This window comes from Macaca mulatta, chromosome 20, assembly GCF_049350105.2.
Source record: "Macaca mulatta isolate MMU2019108-1 chromosome 20, T2T-MMU8v2.0, whole genome shotgun sequence".
NCBI lineage: Eukaryota > Metazoa > Chordata > Mammalia > Primates > Cercopithecidae > Macaca > Macaca mulatta.
In genome coordinates this window covers 8,110,378-8,133,474 of record NC_133425.1, presented here as the reverse complement: position 1 = coordinate 8,133,474, position 23,097 = coordinate 8,110,378, and the positions used below count along the sequence as shown (strand labels likewise).

General features: G+C 42.7%; 1 protein-coding gene and 2 long non-coding RNA genes across 33 annotated transcripts in view; 1 reads left to right on the top strand and 2 right to left on the bottom strand.

Annotated features, from left to right (window-relative positions):
* The window catches only part of RBFOX1 (RNA binding fox-1 homolog 1), a 2,485,711-nt gene that overhangs the window by 854,747 nt on the left and 1,607,867 nt on the right, over positions 1-23,097 (bottom strand). The gene's annotated exons all lie outside the window — the stretch shown is intronic.
* LOC144337898 (uncharacterized) overlaps positions 1-23,097 on the bottom strand; it is a 103,110-nt gene that overhangs the window by 48,591 nt on the left and 31,422 nt on the right. The window lies entirely within an intron of this gene.
* LOC144337906 (uncharacterized) lies at positions 7,684-16,317 on the top strand. Its single transcript, XR_013411547.1, has 2 exons — positions 7,684-11,182; positions 15,166-16,317. It is a non-coding gene; the product is annotated as an uncharacterized LOC144337906 (long non-coding RNA).

Genomic DNA, 23,097 nt, shown 5'->3' with positions numbered 1-23,097 from the left:
CCTTTCCTCTTCATGGGCTCTGTCATTTGTATCCAAAGACTCCTGCCTAATACAGCCATATTGATCCTCCATCTTTCCTTACATTCTTTAACTAGGAAATGGTGCTAATGGTATACATCCCTCCGTGTTAATGGAGTGAAGATGAATAAGATGAAATGCAAGCTCTGTCTAAACCCCAGAAACCATTATTGAAACGAATAAACATCAGACCCTCATATTTTGAGTTGCTTTTACAATACAGAGCAATGGAGTTTTGTAAAAGAAAACGTTATCACATTCAGCTTTAAATAAATGAGGATTTCTGGAAGGAACAAAGACTTAACTGCCTGAGGTCTTTCCTTCCCTTCTCCTTCTTTTCTTTCTTTCTGGCCTGCAGACTAATAGCTCATTACAGAGATGACTGTCTGAAAAAATAAGTTACCTAGACATGCAGGCCACTACCCAGGAAGAGCTAATTATTTGCATAAATCATATGGATCCTGGCCCTGGCTATATTAACCATTTACCATACTCATCATTTGTCACCACACTGTAACGTCAGTCATCTGTTGGGGAGGAAATTACCCCTCGGTGGTTTCTTCAAGTGAGGTCAGAGTGCAGCTCCTCTCTGCGCACAGCGAGGCACATTATCCCAATGACGTTGTCTACTGGTAAACAAACCCAACCAGGGCAATAAATGGCTACAGGTTCACAAATTAGCCTCCATACAGGCTGAGAGCATTTACTATGGGCCCTGCAAATTAACCCCATCAAACTGCTTCACACAGTGCAAGGAGAAGGAATCCATTTGCTAACCTCCCTCAATCACTCCTAACCCAAATTCTGAAAGCATCTACCGCTGACAGAGTCCCAAGCAGACAGGGATTGTCCTCGAGCACCACACATTGTAGGCACCATCCTCCATCAGGATGATTTGCCTTTTAAACCAGGAAGCCCAATGGCTGGGGGCAGGCAACATCAGTAACTCTGTGAACCAAAATTCAATGTTATGCAGCCAATCCTTAAGGTATCAACAATATCAAAAACAAGAATATATATAACCAACATTTATATGGCACTTACTACAAACCTTATATACACTATCAGTAACGCTCACAAAAGCCCTAAAGGTAAACACCACTATTAGTCCCCTTTTACAAAGGGGGAAACTCAGGCTCAGAGAAGTTAAGCAACTTTTCCAAGTTCACACAATCATTAGGTGGTGTATATGGAGGGAGGGACAGAACTGTGTGAAGGGGAACACCAGAGGCTGTCTTTGGGTTGCCTGGCAATAAGTCATCCGGGACCAGCTGTTCCAATTCTGCCAGTGAGATAGTCCATCCATAGGGTCCCGGGCTGGCATGGTCTCCTGATGTCATCAGCACAGTCCCAGCATCCTCCTCACCTGGACACCTAGTTCCTAGCATGCACCTAGCGTGGACAGCTAGTTCCCAGCATGCACCTCACTGAGACAGCAGTTCCCAGTATGCATCTTGCCTGAACTGCTAGTTCCCAGTATGCATCTTGCCTGAACAGCCAGTTCCCAGCATGTACCTCACCTGGACAGCAGTTCCCAGCATGCACCTCGCCTGGACAGCAGTTCTAGTATGCATCTCACCTGGAAAGCTAGTTCCCAGCCCGCGCCTCACCGGCACAGCTATTTCCTGGCGTGCACCTCACCTAGGCAAGCACCTTACCTGGACAGCTAGTTCCCAGCATGCACCTTTCCTGGACAGCTAGTTGCCACGAAGTATCTCGCCGAAGTTAATTCTTGAGACACAAGGAATTGTTCCCTACTTGTAAGTCTGTTCTCACACTTACCCTAATAAGCCGGATAATAGGCACTCAGAGATCTCAGGTCAAAATCCCTGAAACTTACAAATTTTGTAAGGAAATCATTTCCTTGCTGATGTGACTAAACTGATGCTTACGAAATGGGTGATCAACCTGGATTATCCAGAGGGTCCTACACACAACCTCAAGTGTCCTTAAAAGAAAGAGGCAGACACACACACAGAACGGAAGACAGTGAGAACACAGAGGCAGAGACCGCACTCACGTAGCCACTACAAGCTAGAAGAAGAGACTCCAGAGAAAGCACAGCCCTGTCCAAACCTTGGTTGCAGGCCAGTGACACTGTTTTCAGACATCAGATCACCAGAACTGTTAGATAATAAATTTATATCATGTTAAGCCACCACATCTGTGGTAGTTATAGAAGCCAGTGGAAATTAATACACCTTACTCTCTAGCCCCCAAAAAAGTACAGCTAAAGGAGGGTGGCATTCCTGTCTCTCCTTTGCAAGCACACAGGGCATCATCCATGTCTGCGCCTGGATGCCCAGAGGGAGGAATTACGGGTCCGGGCGCCACCTGCCAGTCCTTCTGCCTGTGAGTTCCAGTCTTTATCAAATCATGCTCTGAATCTGCCAAAGTCCTTTGCCTGGCATTGCATTTGTTATCTCGCCCACGTCTTCTCGACCCTACAGCCTTGTTCCTTCCCTGACAACAGGAGGCTTGAGAGGAGGCATGTAAAGATAATTAAGACACGATCTCCAAGGGGAAAGCTCTGACAGTTTGGTAGAGGACACATATATTTAAATAAAAATTTAATATATAAAATACATCGTAAAAATCTTTCAAACTCTAAGTTGTTATGTGAAAGGATTTTAAAAATTAAACTTTTTGAGATAATTGTAGATTCATACGAGGTTTAATAAGTAATATACAGACAGCCCATGACCCCTACACTTATTGCACCAGGGGTAACATCTGGCAAAACTCTAAAGTATCACAGCCAGGACAAAAAATAGTCCACAGACACAAGGTCGCCTTTCATGACCACACCCTACTGGCACCCCACTCATCGATTCCTGACCCCAGCAACCACTCATCGATTCTCTATTTCTAGAATTTTAAATTCAAGAATGCTACATACATGATATCATTTTGTATGTAACCTTTAGATACATAAAAAATGATTGCTGAGATTGGATGAAATGATTTAGAGATGAGCTTTTTTCCACTCACCACAAGTAAGTGAAACTCACCCTGGAGTTTCGTCCTCGTTGTTGGTGTGTATCAATAGTTTGTTCCTTTTTATTGCTAGATAGTATTCCATAACGTGGATTATCACAGTTTAACCATTCATGCATTGAAAAACATATGGGCTATTTACAGTCTTTAGCTATTATTACAAATAAAGCTGCAGTGAACATTTGCATACAGGTTGTTTTGTGGATGTGTTTTCATTTTACTGGGATAAATGCCCAAGTGTGCAATTGCTCAGTCATATGGCAGGTGCATGGTTAGTCCTACAAGAAAATGAGAGATGATTTTTCAAAATGATTATGTCATTTGACATTCCCACCAGCAATATTTGAGTGATCTTTGACAGCATTTGGTATTGTCACTATTGCTTATTTTAGCCAACAAATGGATTTTTTTGTGTGCATAGCTATATGTAACAAGTTAGAATGAGGGAAGGTAGAAATAATTCAAGACAGTGACATTAGGAATAATCTGTGGAAGGCACGGGAAGAAGTGCTTTAATTTGTCAAGGCCAGTAGGGATATTTCAGCTGTGTGGGCATGGATCTGGCCTTGTTTCCTCCTCCAACTTCCTCTCCCACCTCTTCTTTCTCTTATTATACCTTAGCCACATTGGTCTCCTTTTAGGTTCTCAACTCAAACCTCATTTGTCATACTTTACCTCTCAGCTTGCCCATCACCTCCTCAGAGAAGCCCTCCAGGATCACTCTACCTAAGTAGGGTTCTCTTACAACTACATTCACCTTAATTTTATTTTGTGGAACACTGTCATTTATTCTTTAATCATACCTGCCAATATTTGTAAGTATGCATTGATTTATTTACTTTTTTAAAAACTTCACACTATACTTTAGGCCCCCAAAGAGGAATCATTTCTGCTTCATTTGAGGAACAACTTAATTCACTGAATGAAGGACTGAATGATAAAGGGAAAGGAACCCCAGGTTGCAGGAACTTGCAAGTTTACTTTGGAATCCAACAAGCTAAATACTTAAGAGTTCATGTCAATCAACTCAGTTAAGAAGGTATCTATGCACAAGGGGGTACATGGTGTATTTCTTCGAGAAAAAAAGATGTGACTTGTCACTCTCGTTCATCTAGCAAAATCAATAGTATTGCAAGATTCAAAGATAAAGTCTCCAGCTTTCTAATCCAAGTCATCTTTCTAGTCAACTGGGGAGATATACACACACAAATAATTATAAATCAGGGACAGTTAAGTGGCAGGGTAGGAAGAAAAATAAGGCACCATGGACAAAGAAAAGAGGGAGGAAGGATTTTCAGTGGGTGGAAATCAAGGTGGCTTCTTGGAGGAGATGGCATTTGAACTGGGTCTTAAGGATATGCAGGATGGAGACAGTCATGGCAGGTGGGCTTTTCAGTTTTTTTGTTTTGTTTTGCTTTGTTTTTTGAGATGGAGTCTTGCTTTGTTGCCCAGGCTAGAGTGCAGTGGTACAAACTCAGCTGACTGAAACCTCCACCTCCTGAATTCAAGTGATTCTCCTGCCTCAGCCTGTGGAGTAGCTGGGACTACAGGCCTGCACCACCATACCCAGCTAATTTTTGTATTGTTTCGTAGAGACAGGGTTTTGCCATATTGGCGAGGCTGGTCTCGAACCCCTGGCCTCAAGTAATCTACCAGCCTCAGCCTCCCAAGTGTTGGGATTACAGATGTGAGCCACCATACCTGGCCAGTTCTTTCAGTTCTATCTAAACTATAAGAATATATTTTTTTGGCCGGGCGTGGTGGCTCAAGCCTGTAATCCCAGCACTTTGGGAGGCCGAGACGGGTGGATCACGAGGTCAGGAGATCGAGACCATCCTGGTGAACACAGTGAAACCCCGTCTCTACTAAAACTACAAAAAACTAGCCGGGCGAGGTGGCGGGCGCCTGTAGTCCCAGCTACTCGGGAGGCTGAGGCAGGAGAATGGCGTGAACCCGGGAGGCGGAGCTTGCAGTGAGCTGAGATCCGGCCACTGCACTCCAGCCTGGGTGACAGAGCGAGACTCCGTCTCAAAAAAAAAAAAAAAAAAAAAAAAAAGAATATATTTTTTCTACTTTTGTCATAATCTATTTCTCTTAAAAAATGAACCCAATTTTTGCCAATGAGCAGAATGTTGCAGGAGCTAACTTTTAGGTGCCACAAACAGACATGTTCAGTATTAAAGATCAGAACTGTCAACACACTCTCTGATAGGTGGATAATTTTTTCCTCTACATTCAAGGGTGTTCAGCAAGTTTCTTGGTTCCTTTGTTTCACCCTCTGGGGATGACGATGTATGAATCAGAAAGGAGACATCTGGAGGGTCTCACGCACTCCTAAGAACAGCTGTTTACTTTTTCCTAAATCTGCAGGTTTGGGGACACGTAAGCCTGGCCAATGGTGGGGATATCTAAACGTGCTTTGGAATCAGGGCAGGCAAGTTGCTAGTAAAGTGTGCATGAATCAAGATAGAATTGCCCAAGGTAAGACATCCTCTGGTCTTTTTCTGTGCCACACTATCCTTTTCTGTTCCTCTTTGACACCTGAGGAAATGCAATCAGTGAATTTGGGTCATTATCCCTGACACCAATCACTGGCCTGCTCCTCCGTGAGTGTGAAACTTTCTCTTTAAACGCTGGCTGAGTGTCTTCTACTTGGCAATGTGACTTGTCATATGTTACTGAACATTAAAGATTATCCATCTATTATCTCTCCATCTATCCATCTGCCCATCTATCTACCTAGGTTGCCTTTTTCCCTCCTTCCTTTCCTTCCTTCCATCATCTCTCTCTACACACATACACGCACACACACATACATCTTCTCTGTCATTCTTTCTTTGGTCCTGTCATCTTTTTTTCTGTCTCTTCTTTTCTTTTTTTAGATATTCATCTAGCTATTTAGATTTGACCAATAATGTTGAAAATAGCAAACAGTGCCTTCAGTCTAAGATGGGCTGGCAGTTGGGTGTCTGCTGACCATGTGCAGTCAACAGAAGTGTTTGTTTGGCATGCAAAGCATTTACAGAAAACATTGTATTCATGACTAACATTCAAAAACGGTACATTTCACTCATAAGAAATGCAGATGCCAGACTTCTCTAGACCAATGAGAAAGCCTGGCCATACTATGCCCACCTTCCCACATGGTCACAACCAGCTGTGACTGTGAAGTGACCCCCTCTGAGTGGTCTTGGGCCGCAGCTCACCATGGTGTCGCCACTTGCTGTATCACCCCACCAGGAGGCTGTGGTCAGCCTCTTTGTGGGGTAATACAGCATTAGAAAGTCTTAGTTCGAGCACAATGACTCACACCTGTAAATCCCAGCAATTTGGGAGGTGAAGGTGGGTGGATCACTTGAGGTCAGGACTTTGAGACCAGCCTGGCCAACATGGTAAGACACTGTCTCTACTAAAAATACAACAATTAGCTGGGCGTGGTGGCCGGCGCCTATATTCTTAGTTATTCGGGAGGCTGAGGCAGGAGAACTGCTTGAACCCAGCAGGTGGAGGTTGCAGTGAGCTGAGATCATGCCACTGCTCTCCAGCCTGAGTGACAGAGCAAGATTCCATTTCAAAAAAAAAAAAAAGGAAGTCTTGGTGGCAATAATTTTTTTCATAGTAAAATGATTAGGTTTTATTTAATTTCTAAGCCATATGTGACTGTTTGCAAACAGAATACAAATGTGTAAGCATTCACAGGTTGATGGGTGTTCTAGTCTCGACGATCACTGTCAAATAACTGTATCAGCCTCTTGTAGTTACGCTGTGGTCGACTGAACTATTGGCAACAATTCTTCAGTTCTTCACACCCCCTGTATTCACTCCCTTTGCCATGCGACGTTTCAGCGACTGACCATGGACCACACTTCCCTCCGCCTTGACTGTGACATCAGCTGCGTATCATGCTTTGGTCAATAAAATGTGGGCCACAGTGGTAGGGTTCCAGCTCACCCCCTGTGGCTCTCCATTGTGGTGAAGATGACCATGGAGCACCAAGCAGTCTAGATGGCTGCTTTCCCTAGACCCGGCCCCAGAATGTGCACACACAGAGTAGACTGAAGACCCACTTGGAGTTGTGAGAACACAAGTCTGGCTGGACCCACAGCATGAAGCAGAGCTGTCCAAACGAGCACAGTCTAGGCCAGGCAAATCCCAGCCAACCTAGAAAGGCACGAGAGATACACACTGTATATCATGAAATGTTGTTTTTATGCAGTATTAAATGACCCATATTATGTCCCTGGAAGTAGGGGCTTGAGTTGCCATGTTTAATACCTGCCCCCGTCTCTACTAAAAAAAATACAAAAAACTAGCCAGGCGAGGTGGCTGGTGCCTATAGTCCCAGCTACTCGGGAGGCTGAGGCAGGAGAATGGCGTGAACCCAGGAGGCGGAGCTTGCAGTGAGCTGATATCCGGCCACTGCACTTCAGTCTAAAAAAAAAAAAAAAATAGCTGCAAGACAGGAGTGGATGAACCATCTGTGAGCGGGACTGATTGAGGAAAGATAAAGTTCTCCGGGAAGGAAAGACACTTCACCTTCCAAGAGAGGCAGAAATGAATCTATTTTGCAGCTGTGGGATTTAATACCTTCCCCTTTTCCCCTACAAGAACACAGAAAGAAGGAAATCACTTTGCCCCCAAAGACACGGTAAAACCGTAGCCATCACCTCTTTTTTTTTTTTTTTTTTTCTTCTTCTTTTTCTAGGGTAATTTAGAGGCAGTCTTTCCCTCTGTAATTTTCTTCCAGGCTTTACTAGAACTTATGAGCATGCCATCCAAGATCCTGCAGGCTTATTAAAGCAGCTGCTTACAAATGAATAAATAAAAAATAAGACAGTGGTCATCTCCTATCAAAGACAAATGACCTAATTTTGTCAGCAGATCATGTGGAGAGGTCAGTCTTATTCTCTCGGATACTGGCGAACATTACCATTCATGAAATTTTATTGGTTATTTGACGTCTGTAGATGCTCCGCTGTTTTCCCAATACATGATTCATAGGGGCAAAGGTCTTTGTGCATTTCCACATTTGTAGCTCCAATCTTGCATCGCGGCAGCTTCCAGAACAGCTCCCTTGGTTCCTCCCCTGTCTGGTACGTTACACGTTTTATGTTTCATTTGCTGTGGTCTTATTTTTCTCTCCCTGATTGTGACCCAGTTGTCTTCTGGTAGAACACAGCGAACCGCAGTCTCTTGTTTCTCGTCATCCATGCGCTTACTGGAAAAGGCCCGGTTTTCAGGAATACAGCTTGCTGTTGGGAGGCCACCCTTTGTTAAGTGAGTCAAGAACTGTGATGTGTCCATGCTTCTTGATGACACAGAATCGGGGATCATCGGGCCAACTCACGTAACAGGAGGTAAAAGCTATGGCACAGACTGAAAATATGCACACACCCTTCCCAAGTCTTTAGTCTTCAACAAATATTTATTGGATGGCCACCGTGTAAGAGGCTCTGGGCTAGGCAACGAGTCTGATATAAGCATGAAAACACTGACTTTACCTTTATGGAGCCTGTATTTTAGTGGCAGAGAAATATGAATGGGCACAGATTACAACTGTGATGTGCTTGTTGAGGAATACAAATATGGCCTGAAGCAGGTGCATAGGTACATTTTACAGAGATGCATAGATGCATTAGTTTATCCGTAACACCTGAGGAAGAAGCATTTGCTGTCCGTGGCAGGTTGAGGTTTGCCTTTTTAAGATAATGACATTTAAAGTGAGATATAAAGAATGAGAAGGAACAGCCATACACAGGTGGGACTGAGATGATCCCAAGAAGGATAAAGAAGAGGTACAAAGTCTAAAACATGAAAGAGCCTTGCTTGTTGGAGGATCTGATAAAAGACCAGTGCGAGTCAAGTATGGGGGTCAGGAAGGAGGTACATGGGTCCATGTCAGAGAATCAAGGCCTGGAACGTTCTGGTGAGATCTCTGAAATTTTTTCCTTGTAGAACGAGAAACCACTGAAGGGTTGTAAGTGACAGTGGCCTGATAAAATGTATGCTTTAAGAAGATTACCTACAAGGCTACAATAACCAAAACAGCATGGCACTGGTGCAAAAACAGACACAAAGACCAATGGAACAGAACACAGAACTCAGAAATAAGACTGCACACCCTCAACCATCTGATTTTTGACAAACCTGACAAAAACAAGCAATGGGAAAATGATTCTCTATTTAATAAATGGTGCTGGGACAACTGTCTGTCCATACACAGAAAATTGAAACTGGACCTCTTCCTTATACCATACACAAAAATTAACTCAAGAAAGATTAAAGACTTAACTGTAAAACCCAAAACTATAAAAACCATAGAAAAAAATTTAGGCAATACCATTCAGGACATAGGTATGGTAAAAGATTTCATAACAAAAATGCAAAAAGCAATTGCCACAAAAGCGAAAATTGAAAATGGGATCTAACTAAAGAGTTTCTGTGCAACAAACAAAACTATCAGAGTGAACAGACAACCCACAGAATGGCAGACAATGTTTGCAATATATCCATCTGACAAAGGTCTAATATCCAGAGTGTACAAGGAACTTAAGCAAATGTACAAGAAACACACAAACCTATGAAAAAGTGGGCAAAGGACATGAACAGACAATTCTCAAAAGAAGACATACATGCGGCCAACAAACATAGGAAAAAAGCTCAGTATCACTGATCATTAGAGAAATGCAAAACAAAGCCACTATGAGACACCATCTCACATCAGTCAGAATGGTTATTACCAAAAAATTTTTAAAAACCAGGTGCTGGCAAGGTTGCAGAGAAAAAGCAAATGTTTTTACACTGTTGGTGGGAGTGTAAATTAGTTCAACCATTGCAGAAGATGGTGTGACAATTCCTCAAAGACCTAGATGCAGAAATACCATTTGACCCAGCAATCCCATTATTGGGTACATACCCAAAGGAACAGAAATCATTCTTTTATAAAGGTATGTGCACATGTATGTTAATTGCAGGCACGATTCAAAATAGCAAAGACATGGACTCAACCTAAATGCCCATCCATGATAAAGACTGGATAAAAAAATGTGGTACATATACACTATGGAATACTATGCAGCCATAAAAAAGAAAAAGGTCATGTCCTCTGCAGAGACGTGGATGGAGTTGGAAGATAACTAACACAGGAACAGAAAACCAAACACCACATGTTCTCATAAGAGGTGAATGATGAGAACACATGGACACATGGGAGAGAACAACGGGCATGGGGACCTGTTGAGGGGCAGGAGAGAGCATCAGAAAGAACACCTTAATGAACACCAGATTGAATACTTAGGTGATGGGATGATCTGTGCAGCAAACTGCCATGGCACCTATTTACCTATGTAACAAACCTTTACATCCTACACATGTACCCCTGAACTTAAAAGTTGAAGGAAAAGGAAAAAAGAAGATTCCTCCAGAAGCTATAAGGGGAATGGACTGTAGGGGCAAGGATGGAGGAGAGAGAAAAAAAAGCCATGCAGGGAAGATGTGACGGTGGCTCAAATAGAGAGGGGGATTTGGGGGTGGGGAGAGAGAGACAGAGACACAGAGAGAATGAGAGAGAGAGAAAAATAAAGAAAGATTGTTGGGGAAAGGCTCAGACAGAAAATCCCATATTCTTTGTTAATAGTGAATTTTACACATGACCCAAGCAAGCCTTGTGATTTCCATGAGACAGTGGAGAATTCTGGTACTTCTTCCCCCTGTATTCTTAGATACTGAAGCACAATCCAGGGGATATGAAGGTATTGAGGGAACAGTGAGTTCAGGAGAGCCTCAACCTAAGGGTCATATCCTGTTTCTGTTATTTCTTTTGGCATGGAACAGAATAGTGAAGGATACATTCCTAAATCTACTAACTTAATTCATATGTGAATAGGAACTACCTGTAAAGCTTTATCTTTCTTATCTATTTATTTTGAGACGGAGTCTCGCTCTGTCACCCAGACTGGAGTGCAGTGGTGCAATCTCGGCTCATTGCACCTCCTGGGTTCACACCATTCTCCTGCCTCAACCTCCTGAGTAGCTGGGACTACAGGTGCCCACCACCATGCCCAGCTAATTTTTTTGTATTTTTAGTAGAGAAGGGGTTTCACCGTGTTAGCCAGGATGGTTTTGATCTCCTGACCTCGTGATCTGCCCACCTCAGCCTCCCCAAAGTGTTGGGATTACAGGCGTGAGCCACCATGTCTGACCAAAGCTTTATTAACTGAAAATAAGAGTGGGCTATACAAAAGGTAAAGTATATTTTTCTTCCTCCCTGGAATATGTGTTTTCTTAACTACTATTTCCTCCATCAGACCACCATGGCCACTCTGTGTGACATCCTTCCTTGGCTAACTTGATACTGCTGTCCAACTTTGCAAAAGGTGCACAGAAACAAAGAGATTTTCATCCATTCTTTAAACTCAAGAGACATCCACTGTAACAGAAAATTTTGCTCTGAGAATCATATGATTAAAATGTGTTCAGTTTTGAAAACAACAACAACAACAAGAAACAACCTATTTACAATAGTACATCTTGGAACCAACCCAAATGCCCATCAGGGACAGACTGGATAAACAAAATGTGGCACATATGCACCATGGAATACTACGCAGTCATAAAAAAAGAATGAGATCATATCCTTTGCAGGGACACGGATGAAGCTGGAAACCATCGTTCTCAGCTAATTTACACAGAAGAGAAAACCAAACACTGCACATTCTCACTCATAAGTGGGAGTTGAACAATGAGAACACATGGACACAGGGAGGGGAACATCACACACCAGGGCTTGTCGGGGGATTGAGGGAAGGTGGAGGGAGAGCATTAGGACAAATACCTAATGCATGCGGGGCTTTAAACTTAGATGACGGGTTGACAGGTGCAGCAAACCACCATGACACATGTATACCTATGTAGCAAACCTGTACATTCTGCACATGTATCCTGGAACTTGAAGTAAAATTTAAAAAAAAAATAGATTTAAAAAAACAGTCTAAATGTCCATCAGCAGGAAACTGGATACATAAAGTATGTCCATACAATGGAACACCGCAGAGCCATTAAAAAGATGATACAGATATTCATCAAGTTGAAAAGGGCAGGATAAAAATGTATGATCCAATTTGGTTTTTCTAAACACACAAACACACACATTCATATTCGTATATAAATACAGAGCAAGGTCAGCAAACTTGCCCAAGCAGTGAATAATCTCCAAGTAGTTGGATTAAATAAGGAGAAAATTTATTCTCTATAGATGAACAAAGTATTTGTCTTTCCAAAGATAGGCATGTGTTGTCTGCTCTGATCAGAAAAAAATAATTAAGATAGATGTTTTTATTTCCTTAGAGAAAAATATATACCACAGAATGATACCATGTCCACGAGATTATTCGACTGAGACTATTCAAATAGCTAACACTCAGCTGCAATGTTTTATGCTAAAATATTCTACCTAAAGAACATTCAAATGAAGATAGTGATGTTCACTGGCTTGAGAAGGGAACCCTTAAGCTACATGGCCCAGGTGGGTAGAGGTGGGACGACATCCACTTCTTCGAAGGTTCACGTGCCCTGACATTGCGTCTACCATTTTCCCCAAAGGGCTTAAGGCACTCTTTTACTACTCAAGCATCAGCAGGAACCAAAAGCATTTGTGAGAGTTTTGAGAGTAAAATTAGCTCTTCATCTGTGGGTGGACAGCTCGTAGGAGAAAGGGCCTGTGGTAATACTCGCCTCATTAGCCTGAGGTTAGGTTGTTCAGAAAATCATCAAGCTCTACGGCATTAATGACTCTCCCCTTCCACTCAGGCTACATGAGGGTTTTATTCACAAGCAAACAAAAGAAAAAAAAATTGTGGTAAACAGGATGTCAATTAACACACCTTTGGGCTCTTTCGTGTGAATGAGGCTATTCCCAGTTTATCCCTGTCTGACATTCTTGAATGCATGTTTGCTGTCTAACACCATGAGCATGTAAACAAAATCTAATGTCCTTATCAAACCTCACAAGGAATTCTCAACAGAACTCGAGTATAAAGGGCAGGATAACTGACCATTATTATAACGTTTATAACTAAATCTTACCATAATCATTGTCTTAGTCCATTCAGGCTGCTAGCAAAATGCCAAAGACTCATATCCAGAGTGTACAAAGAACTTAAGCAAATGTATAACAAAATTTTAAAAAAACAGGTGCTAAAAATTTTTAAAGAACAGGTGGCTTGCACAAAACAAGTTTATTTCTCCCAGTTCTGGAGGCTAAGCTCAAGGTGCTGGCAGATTTGGTGTCTAGTGAGTGTCCACCTCCCTCATAGATACCCTTAACTTTAACTTCACATGATTGAAGGGGTGAAGAGTCTCTCAACCTTTTTTTTCTTTTTTTTTTTTTTTCTTTTTTGAGACGGAGTCGCTTTTGTCGCCGAGGTTGGAGTGCAGTGGCGTCATCTCAGCTTACCATAACCTCCACCTCCCATGTTCAAGCAATTCTCCTGCCTCAGTCTCCCAAGTAACTGGGACTACAGGTGCACACCACCACACCCAGCTAATTTTTGTATTTTTAATAGAGACGGGGTTTCACCCTGTTGGCCAGGATGGTCTCGATCTCTTGACCTCGTGATCCACCAGCCTCGGCCTCCCAAAGCGCTGGGGTTACAGGTATGAGCCACTGACCAGCCTCAAGCCTTTTCTTTTCTTTTTTTCTTTTTTTATAAGGGCACTAATCCCATTCATGAGGGCTATGCCCCATAGCCACATCACCTCTCAAAGATCCCATCTTCTAACACCATCACCTTTGAGTTAGAATTTCAACACACAAACTTAGGGGGACATAAACGTTCAGACGATAGCAGTTAATCCTACTAACCATAGTTTAAAGAAGACTGTGATCATACTCAATATTTAATGAAGCAATGGAGGAACCAATGCAGGAATCCTTAAATACAGGGATCAATGAATGAATGAATGAATGAATGTCACAGACAGCCCTGCAACCCCTTACACCCTTCAAGTTGCCTTTTCATTTTTCAGAAGGTCTTTCAGTGTGTTCTGTGTGACTAAAAGATGGACAAAGCTTAAAGAAAGAAAGACCTCTTTTTATTCTAGAATTGCCAGTGATTCATGGTGTTTTTAGGCACCTTAACTGGCAAAATGGTGCTTGATTATCTCCATGAAAAAATCCACTCACCAAGATGCAAGCAAGTCAATTCAATAGCACTGATAAATGTTGTAATTTTTGAGTAGTAAATGCATGGATTTTTGTTTTATTATCCTTCCCAGTGTCCAGAATTACTACAGATATTATTTTGTTTATACCAAATATTACATTATTTTAAAAGGAAAACAGGAAAATAAGCCCATCATATGTTAAAGCAAATATATATGATAATGCAATTGACAGTCAAGAAATCCAGAGAATGGGAGGGGAGGGGGAAAATACTCTAAATATCAAGTAAGAATAGTGGTATGATTAGAGCTATGAGTACATCAAGTGCTATGATTTTGGCTATGAGTACGATTCACTTTCTAAATCTAAATGCTTCAACTGCTTAATTTTCTCTTCTATAGTTTGCATATTACAAGAAGAATCTTGTGCCTTCTAATATCCCAGTGAACAGCATCTTAATTAAAAATAGGAGAGTTTGCAAAAACACAGGCTGTATGTCTCACAGCTAATTGAAACAGCTACCAAGGTCCCGGAAAGACAAGTTCAATATTGTGGAAATACCAGCAGGGCTGGCATTTCAGTGTTCTCAGATACACTCCTTGTCTGTCTGATTAAAATTTCACTTGGCCTTTCCGTCCATAATAAAAGAAACCTATTTGGGCCCAGAGCTGTTCAGCAGACAGCAGAGGCATGTTAAATTTCAGGGCGTTTATTGAGTCTGTCAATGTTTCCACAGCAGTGACACAGCTGACAACCTAACCTTAGCCTTTCTGCCCAGATGGAGTCAGTGGGGTTAATAGTAGAGTGAGGAGTTATCACTTTCAGACTGAGGCAGCTATGTTGAAAATGATGGGTGGGGCACAGTGGCTCACGCCTATAATCCCAGCACTTTGGGAGGCCAAGACAGGCCAATCACTTGAGGTCAGGAGTTCAAGACCAGCCAGACCAACATGGTGAAATCCTGTCTCAACAAGACATACAAAAACTAGCTGGGTGTGGTGGTGCATGCCTGTAATCTCAGCTACTTGGGAGGCTGAAGCAGGAGAATCACTTGATCTCAGGAGGCGGAGGTTGCAGGGACTCGAGATCACAGCACGGCACTCCAGCCTGGTCGACAGAGCAAGACTCAGTCTCAAAAATACAGAAAAAAAGAAAATGATGGATACACTCCTCCCCTTATTTTTTCTTAAAAAAAATCAAAAACCGGTGTACAGTCTTGAATGATATTTAATAATGAAGAATCATTTTTGTGTGGGTGAGATTCTCAGTGTGATTTTCCTTCAGAGTATGACTGGAGCACCTGAGAAAGCTGAGAATGGAGTATTTTCATATACCCTTTGGAGGCATGTACATGTGTATGGCACTAATTGAGGCCCCTTGAGGATGCAGAGCAAATGTATTACTGATGCAGGATGGGCAAGTCCCCAAATTGGGGCTTAGCATGGGAAGGTTCTTTGCTTTGCCCAACGATGAATTCAAGGGCAAACTAGTGGTGTTAGACAGCAACTTTTATTTACGTGGCAGTGCACAGCAGCAGCAGACGGGCTGCTCCTTGCAGAAGAGGGCTACCTCATAGGCAGTGTGTACAGAGTAGCAGCTCAGAAGCAGTTCTGCAGTTGCATTTACACCCACTTTTAACTGCATGCAAATTAAGGGGCAGGTTGTTCAGACATTTCTAGAAAAGGGGTAGTAAACCCAAATGCCCATCAATGATAGACTGGATAAAGAAAATGTGGCACAAATATACCATGGAATACTATGCAGCCATAAAAAAGAATGAGTTAACAGTCTTTGCAGGGACATGGATGAAGCTGGAAGCCATCATTCTCAGCAAACTAACACAGGAACAGAAAACCAAACACCACATCTTCTCATTCATAAATGGGAGTTGAAAAATGATAATACATGGACACAGGGAGGGGAACAACACACACTGGGGCCTTTCGGGGGCTACGGGGCAAGGGGAGGTAGAGCATTAGACAAATACCTAATGTATGTGGGGCTTAAAACCTAGACGACAGGTTGATAGGTGCAGCAAACCACCATGGCACATGTATACCTGTGTAACAAACCTGCATGTTCTGCACATGTATCCCAGAACTTAAAGTAAAATGGGAAAAAAAAAAAAAAAAAACAGAAAAGGGGTGGTAACTTCCCAGTGTTGCCATTGAAAGGGGTGGTAACTTCCTGGTGTTGCCATGGAAAGAGGTGGTAACTTCCTGGTGTAGCCATGGTGACAGTAAACGGTCACGTTGCTGTTGGGCATGCTTTCAGTGCCTCTTCTTGGTTTCAGCCAGTCTTCAGTTTGGTCTGAAGTGGAGTACTACCACTTCTAGCAATGATAGCAGGATTGTAATAATGACCATTATTTTAAGTATTCATGAACATTTAAAGATAACTAATATTCATCTGAACTTGCACAATGCCCACATTCAGTGATTAGCATATTATTTAATTAAAACTATTATTATCCTCAATTTTCAATGAGGCAGTGAGGCTTAGAGAGATTGAGCTACGTGCCCAAGATTGCACAAATCGTTCCCAGCAAAGGCTCAAAATCAGTGTGAGCCCAGTACTCACATGCTAAACCATTTTTACTGTAGTCTTCCCCAGTTACCCAGTAGTACTGCAGAGGACGTGCTTATGTTGGTAGACTATGTGTGCATCCATATTTAGTTCTCATCTCCTTCCTAGTGGCTCAAAATACTCTTGGTGTTGGGTGAGGCTGGGTGATCAGTTCTAGCTGGTGGACCATGATTAGAAGTCACTTCCATTGCAGAGAGCCGAAGAACTCTGACTTCACCTCCTTATCAGAGTCAGCCAGGTAGCACAGCTACAAAATGGAAGCAGCCTGGATCCTGAACCACCTCGTGGAACAGACTAGCAGCACACTCAGACAAATGAGCAATAATGCAAGTCTTAAAACAGGGAGACCCACAGTTTGTATGTTACCTAGTACAACCTAACCTGATTACAGTTATTTAAACTCAGAAAACCAGCTTTCCTGACTAAGTTAAAACTGAACTGTTTGCAAACAAGGGAACTCTCAGTACTGCTCTGGCTATTGTTAACCAACATGTATCATTTTCAACTCATCCTTACCCTGTCCTGGGCTTACTGTAAAAGCCGGGTAAACAGGTTGTGCTCATTTCTGAGAAGCTAGGTGAGTCATCCATCCTTCCACACTTCCAGCCTTCCTTCTACCCTTCTATTGATATGGAGGTAATGTGTGTCAGACTCTTTGCTTGGCGACGCTGGTTCAATGATGAAGACATATGGGAAATACAGCGCCTACCTTCAACAGGCTCTCAATCTAACCATACAGGCACTGTGGTTCAGCAGTAGGTATTCTGCATTATGGACTCAAACATAATTTTTACTTCATTTTTAAAACAACCTGTAATTTCTAAATACTCTGTAATGAACTGGTGTTATACTTTAAGAAAACAAACGCGAAGAATGACGTTATTATAGCAGGGGAGCTATCATAGTCTACATGGAATAAATTAGGGGCATAAGAAAGTAACTGTCACCCCCGAAGTGGGGTGAAAGTCTGTTAAGAGCTTCATGGAAGATACACCCCCCTTAAGCCAAGTTTTGAAAGATGATTTGATTTCTCTAGGCACAAAAGGTTCCCATTTGAAGGTGTCATTCCTGGTCATACCCTAAGGCTAACTCACATAGAAGGAAGGTTTGAAGTGATACAGAAATCAAGATACCTCTGCACAGAGCTAAGCAGAATCCCCAAACATATCAGGAGTTTGTTGAGAAACATGACAAAACAAGGTTAAAACCCTATGGGGTTTCTGGTTGCCTCTGCTGCTGTTTCAGTTTCTAACTTCAAAAGCAGCTTTCTTTCTTTGGGGTAATTCAACTGCAGAGCTGAAAACCCTTAACTATCTCATTGTTTGTAAAACAGATTTTAAGAAGCCAGATGGGAAGTTAGAACTGTCAGACAACTTCTTTTTCAAGAAATGATGAGGAAAATAAAAAAAACTAACATATTCAATAATGTTACCCAGTGACGTATTAATGGTTCACCCATTAAATATCGTAAATTGTGGAAAAGGAATGCATGATTATCTCCCATTTCTGTAGTGGGCGTTTTGTGGCAGAGCTGAGTCAGCTATTTAACAGTAGTTTCTTTTCTCCTCCAGGGACAGAGCCTGTATTTCTGAGCTTCTTTTGCAGTTAGATGTGACCAGATGACACTTTTGGCCCATGGAATGTGAGTGGAGGTGCTGCTCTGTATCATGTTAGGCTCAGCACATGTGATCCTCTCTTTCTTTGGCAACCATGAAGGTGGAGCCACCTACAGAAGGAACCTGGGTCCCTGTATCACATTATGGAGTAGAACTGTCCATCCATTAGGACGCTCATTTAGAGCTACACATGATAGAAACTTTTTTTTTTTTTTTTTTTTTTTTTTTTTGAGACAGAGTCCCACTCTATCACCCCGGCTGGAGTGCAATGGCTCAATCTTGGTTCACTGCAACCTCTACCTCTGGGGTTCAAGCTATTTTCATGCCTCAAGCCTCTCCCAGTAGCTGGGACTACAGGCAGGCACCACCATGCCCAGCTACTTTTTGTATTTTTGGTAGAGATGGGGTTTTACCATGTTGGCCAGGCTGGTCTCAAACTCCTACCCTCAAGTGATCTTCCCACCTTGGACTCCCAAAGTTCTGGGATTGCAGGTGTGACCACCACACCCGGCCAAGAAGATAGAAACTTAAATTATGTTAAGGCACTGAAATTTAGAAGTTAAGGCCGGGCGCGGTGGCTCACGCCTGTAATCCCAGCACTTTGGGAGGCCGAGGCGGGCGGATCACAAGGTCAGGAGATCGAGACCACGGTGAAACCCCGTCTGTACTAAAAATACAAAAAATTAGCTGGGCGCGGTGGCGGCGCCTGTAGTCCCAGCTACTCAGGAAGCTGAGGCAGGAGAATGGCGTAAACCCGGGAGGCGGAGCTTGCAGTGAGCCGAGATCGTGCCACTGCACTCCAGCCTGGGCGACAGAGCGAGACTCCGTCTCAAAAAAAAAAAAAAAAAAAAAAAAAAAAGAAATTCAGAAGTTAATGTGATTCTGAAGCTTGTGTCACTTTAATCCTACATTTTTTCCTGCCCTGATTATGTAGAGTAAAATATTAAGGAGTCTATGCCTGTATCAGGGCTAGCTTTGGACACTGAAACTCACAAAGATGCGGAAAGGGAACTTGCGTAGCAGCCGTGTTTGCGGATCTCAGTCCATAGTGTTCACTAATGGAGCCATCTTTATAAGGGAAGCCAGTCCTTTGAAGTTAATTGGCCAAAATGAACTTGACTTCCAGATGAACGAAGTCACAAACACCATGGGGAGAAAAAGAAAACATTTAAGAATGACTCTGGGAGTCAGAGTCACCTGAGTAAATGCAACTATGTCTCGCTAGCAGTCGCAGGCCAGAGAGGATGCTTAACTCCAGATATCATTTAGCAAGACAGCATTATTCTAAATTTTATAATTCTCATTATTGAGATTTATGAGTGACAACAATCTGTCTACCCTTGCTTAGTCATCCCAAACAAAAACCTTCAAGTTTCTGCAAGGTTTCTTTTTAAGAACAAATCACTTACTGATATCTCCTGTTAATTCACTAATTCATTCCTTCATTCATTCATCAATAGACAGTTACTGAGTGCTTTCTCTGTGCCAGGCAAGGCTATAGGCATCCATTGACCCTTCTCCTCCCAAACAAGCATTCTCGCAATAGCCCAAGAAATCTTATTAAAATATTTATTGGATCAGGGCCAGGTGTGGTGGCTCATGCCTGCAACCCCAGCAAATTTGGGAGGCTGAGACAAGCAGATCACTTGAGGTCAGGAGTTCGAGACTAGCCTGGCCAACACCCCATCTCTACTAAAAATATAAAAATTAACTGAGCATGCTAGCGGGCACCTGTAATCCCAGCTACACGGGAGGCTGAGGCAGGAAAATCGCTTGAACCAGGGAGGTGGAGGTTGTGAGCTGAGTGTGGTGAGATCACACCACTGCACCCCAGCCTGGGCAAAAGAGGGAGACTCCGCCTCAAGAAAATAAAAATGAAAAAAAATATTTATTGGATCACATACCTCCATCCTTTAAATTCCTCCAGTGGCTTCCCAGTGTACTCACAACACAGTCCAAACCCTACTGTGCCTCCAAGGCTGATGTCTCCAGCCCCTTGTCACATCACTCTGGACACACTCATCTGTGGATTCATCAAACTTTCCAGGTTCCTCCCCTCCTCAAGCTGTGCTCATGCTGTCTCCTCGGTCTGCACCGCTACTTTCCCTCTCTCTTCCTATCTAATTCCTACCTACCCAGCAACCTCAATCCTTGTCCTTCACAGAGGCCTTCCCTGAACCTTCCATCCAAATTAAGTCTGCTCATTTTAATATTCCATAGCATCTAGAGTCTTTCTCTAGTCACAACAAATGTCTCTTTGGCATCCAGTCAATTCTAGGTGCCAATGGTAAGACATGAGGAAGAGAAAATTTCTGCCCTGTGACACGTACCTTTAACAAGATATTAACAGGTGTGTAAGTGCAGTGGAGGAAATGATCAGCCAGACTGTCAGGGAGTAGCTGGGCAGGCTGCCATTCTAGTCTGGGATGTCAAGGTGGGGGCTCCCTGAGAAGGAGGGAGCTAAAATAAAGCTTGAGGCTAGGTGTGGGAGCTCACGCCTGTAATCCCAACACTTTGGGAGGCTGAGGCAGGTGGATGACCTGAGGTCAAGGGTTCAAGATCAGCATGACCAACATGATGAAACCCTGTCTCTATTAAAAATACAAAAAATGGGCCAGGTGCAGTAGCTCAAGCCTGTAATCCCAGCACTTTGGGAGGCCGAGACGGGAGGATCGCGAGGTCAGGAGATCGAGACTATCCTGGCTAACACAGTGAAACCCCGTCTCTACTAAAAAATACAAAAAACTAGCCAGGCGAGGTGGCGGGCGCCTGTAGTCCCAGCTACTCGGGAGGGTGAGGCAGGAGAATGGCATGAACCCGGGAGGCGGAGCTTGCAGTGAGCTGAGATCCGACCACTGCACTCCAGCCTGGGCAACAGAGTGAGACTCTGTCTCAAAACAAATACAAAAAATGAGCCAGGCATGGTGTCAGGAGCCTATAATCCCAGGTACTGGGGAGGCTGAGGCAGGAGAATCTCTTGAACTTGGGAGGTGGAGGTTGCAGTGAGCCAAGAGTGTACCACTGCACTCCAGCCTGGGTGACAAGAGCAAGACTTGACTCAAAAAATAAAAATAAAAATAAAAATAAAATGAAATAAAGTAAAATAAAATAAAATAAAATAAAAATCTTGAAGAATGAATAGGAAAGTGCCACAGAAAAAGCTTTCCAGAAAGAGGAGTGAGTGCAAAGACCCTGAGGTAGAAAAGAGCCCGAAATATTCGAATAAGAGAAAGGAGGCCAGTAGGACTCGTGGTGAGTCAGAAGATGAGTGGTCAAGGCGGAGCATGAGTTACATATCGATTTGTGTGACCGTAATTTTAATATCTGTCTCCCCAGAGATTGAAAGCTACACAAATGCAGATACACTAGTTTGCTCGTCAATCCAGAACCAGGGTCTAGCACAGGCTTTGATATATAGTTGGGATGCTTAACTACTTAAAGAATAAATCAATGAAAACAGTAGCTGGGCTGCTCACCTCAGAGCAGAAGTCTGGCAGCTCAAACAGGTAGGGACAGTTACAGAGAGCTGCAAAGGTAGACCCTTCCCAGTAACGGAAAAAGGGCAAGTGGAGAAACTTATTTTGAGCAGGTAAAGTAATGACTGCAGTGCACAGGTGTGGCAGCAAGGAGGCAGGAAGCAATAAAGAGGTAAATAACTTAGAAACCTTCACTTTCCATCTGCGCTTGCTGCAAGCACCCAACCTCTGAGACCCCAGGACATTCATACCAAGCAAGAGGCATACAATTAGGCAGTATCTCAGGATAATACCCAATAGGTCTTACATTTCATTTCAGTCAACCACTGCTGGGTTTTGGCACCATTTTCATTGCACATATGAGTAATGCAGACTCCTCAGTCACTATTAAGTAGCAATCTGGGGAAATCATCCACTTCCAATAATCCATTTCTCTAATTTAGAACACTCTGAAACCACATAATGAATAATACTGTCGCCAACTCTCCGGTAATGACATGTGACATATGTCAGCAATTGCTCTTTTCAAGATAAATCCCACTGTGTTGTTCCCTTCAGAAACTCCTGCTTATTTATTCACTTGGGCTCCTCGCACACAAATATAGTGTATTCATTGCCGAAGATGAATTCAGGAATAAAGTTGAATCCCGGGCTTTGAAATATCAGGAAATAGTTTGATCCTAACATAATAGCATTCAGTTTTGTCTACAAATGGTTGATTAATATGCAATTATATTCTTAAGTGCAGGGTGTCAATTAATTCCAAAGTACTTTATTTAATTAGTGATACCATTCGGTATATTCCCATTAGCAACATCTTCCCGTTTTTGCCATAGCAATTTTATTCCACCCCTTTAGCGAGAACTAGAGGTTCTTTTTTGGAAGGAAGACCTTGCTTTTCCTGTTTCTTTCACTGCATAAATGATGTTCCCCAGCATTCGCAGATGGAGATGATCATAAAACCTCCCCAAGTGCTGGATCTTTTTCTTCCCACTGTCCCTCCTTCCCAAACATGTGGAAATGGAATCAGTAATTGCCCAAAGTCCCAGCTCTTCTCAAACCCAAGAGATGAAGGGGATAAGAGTTATAAATAATGGAACTGGTTGCAAGTTATCATCTTTGTATTAAAAAATATTTAAAACTCTTCCATTTGAGGACACTTCCCACAGCCCTGGCTCTTGTTGAAAATATTTTTAAGTTACTCAAATAAACAGTTGCCCATCTCTAGATGTAATGATCAGAG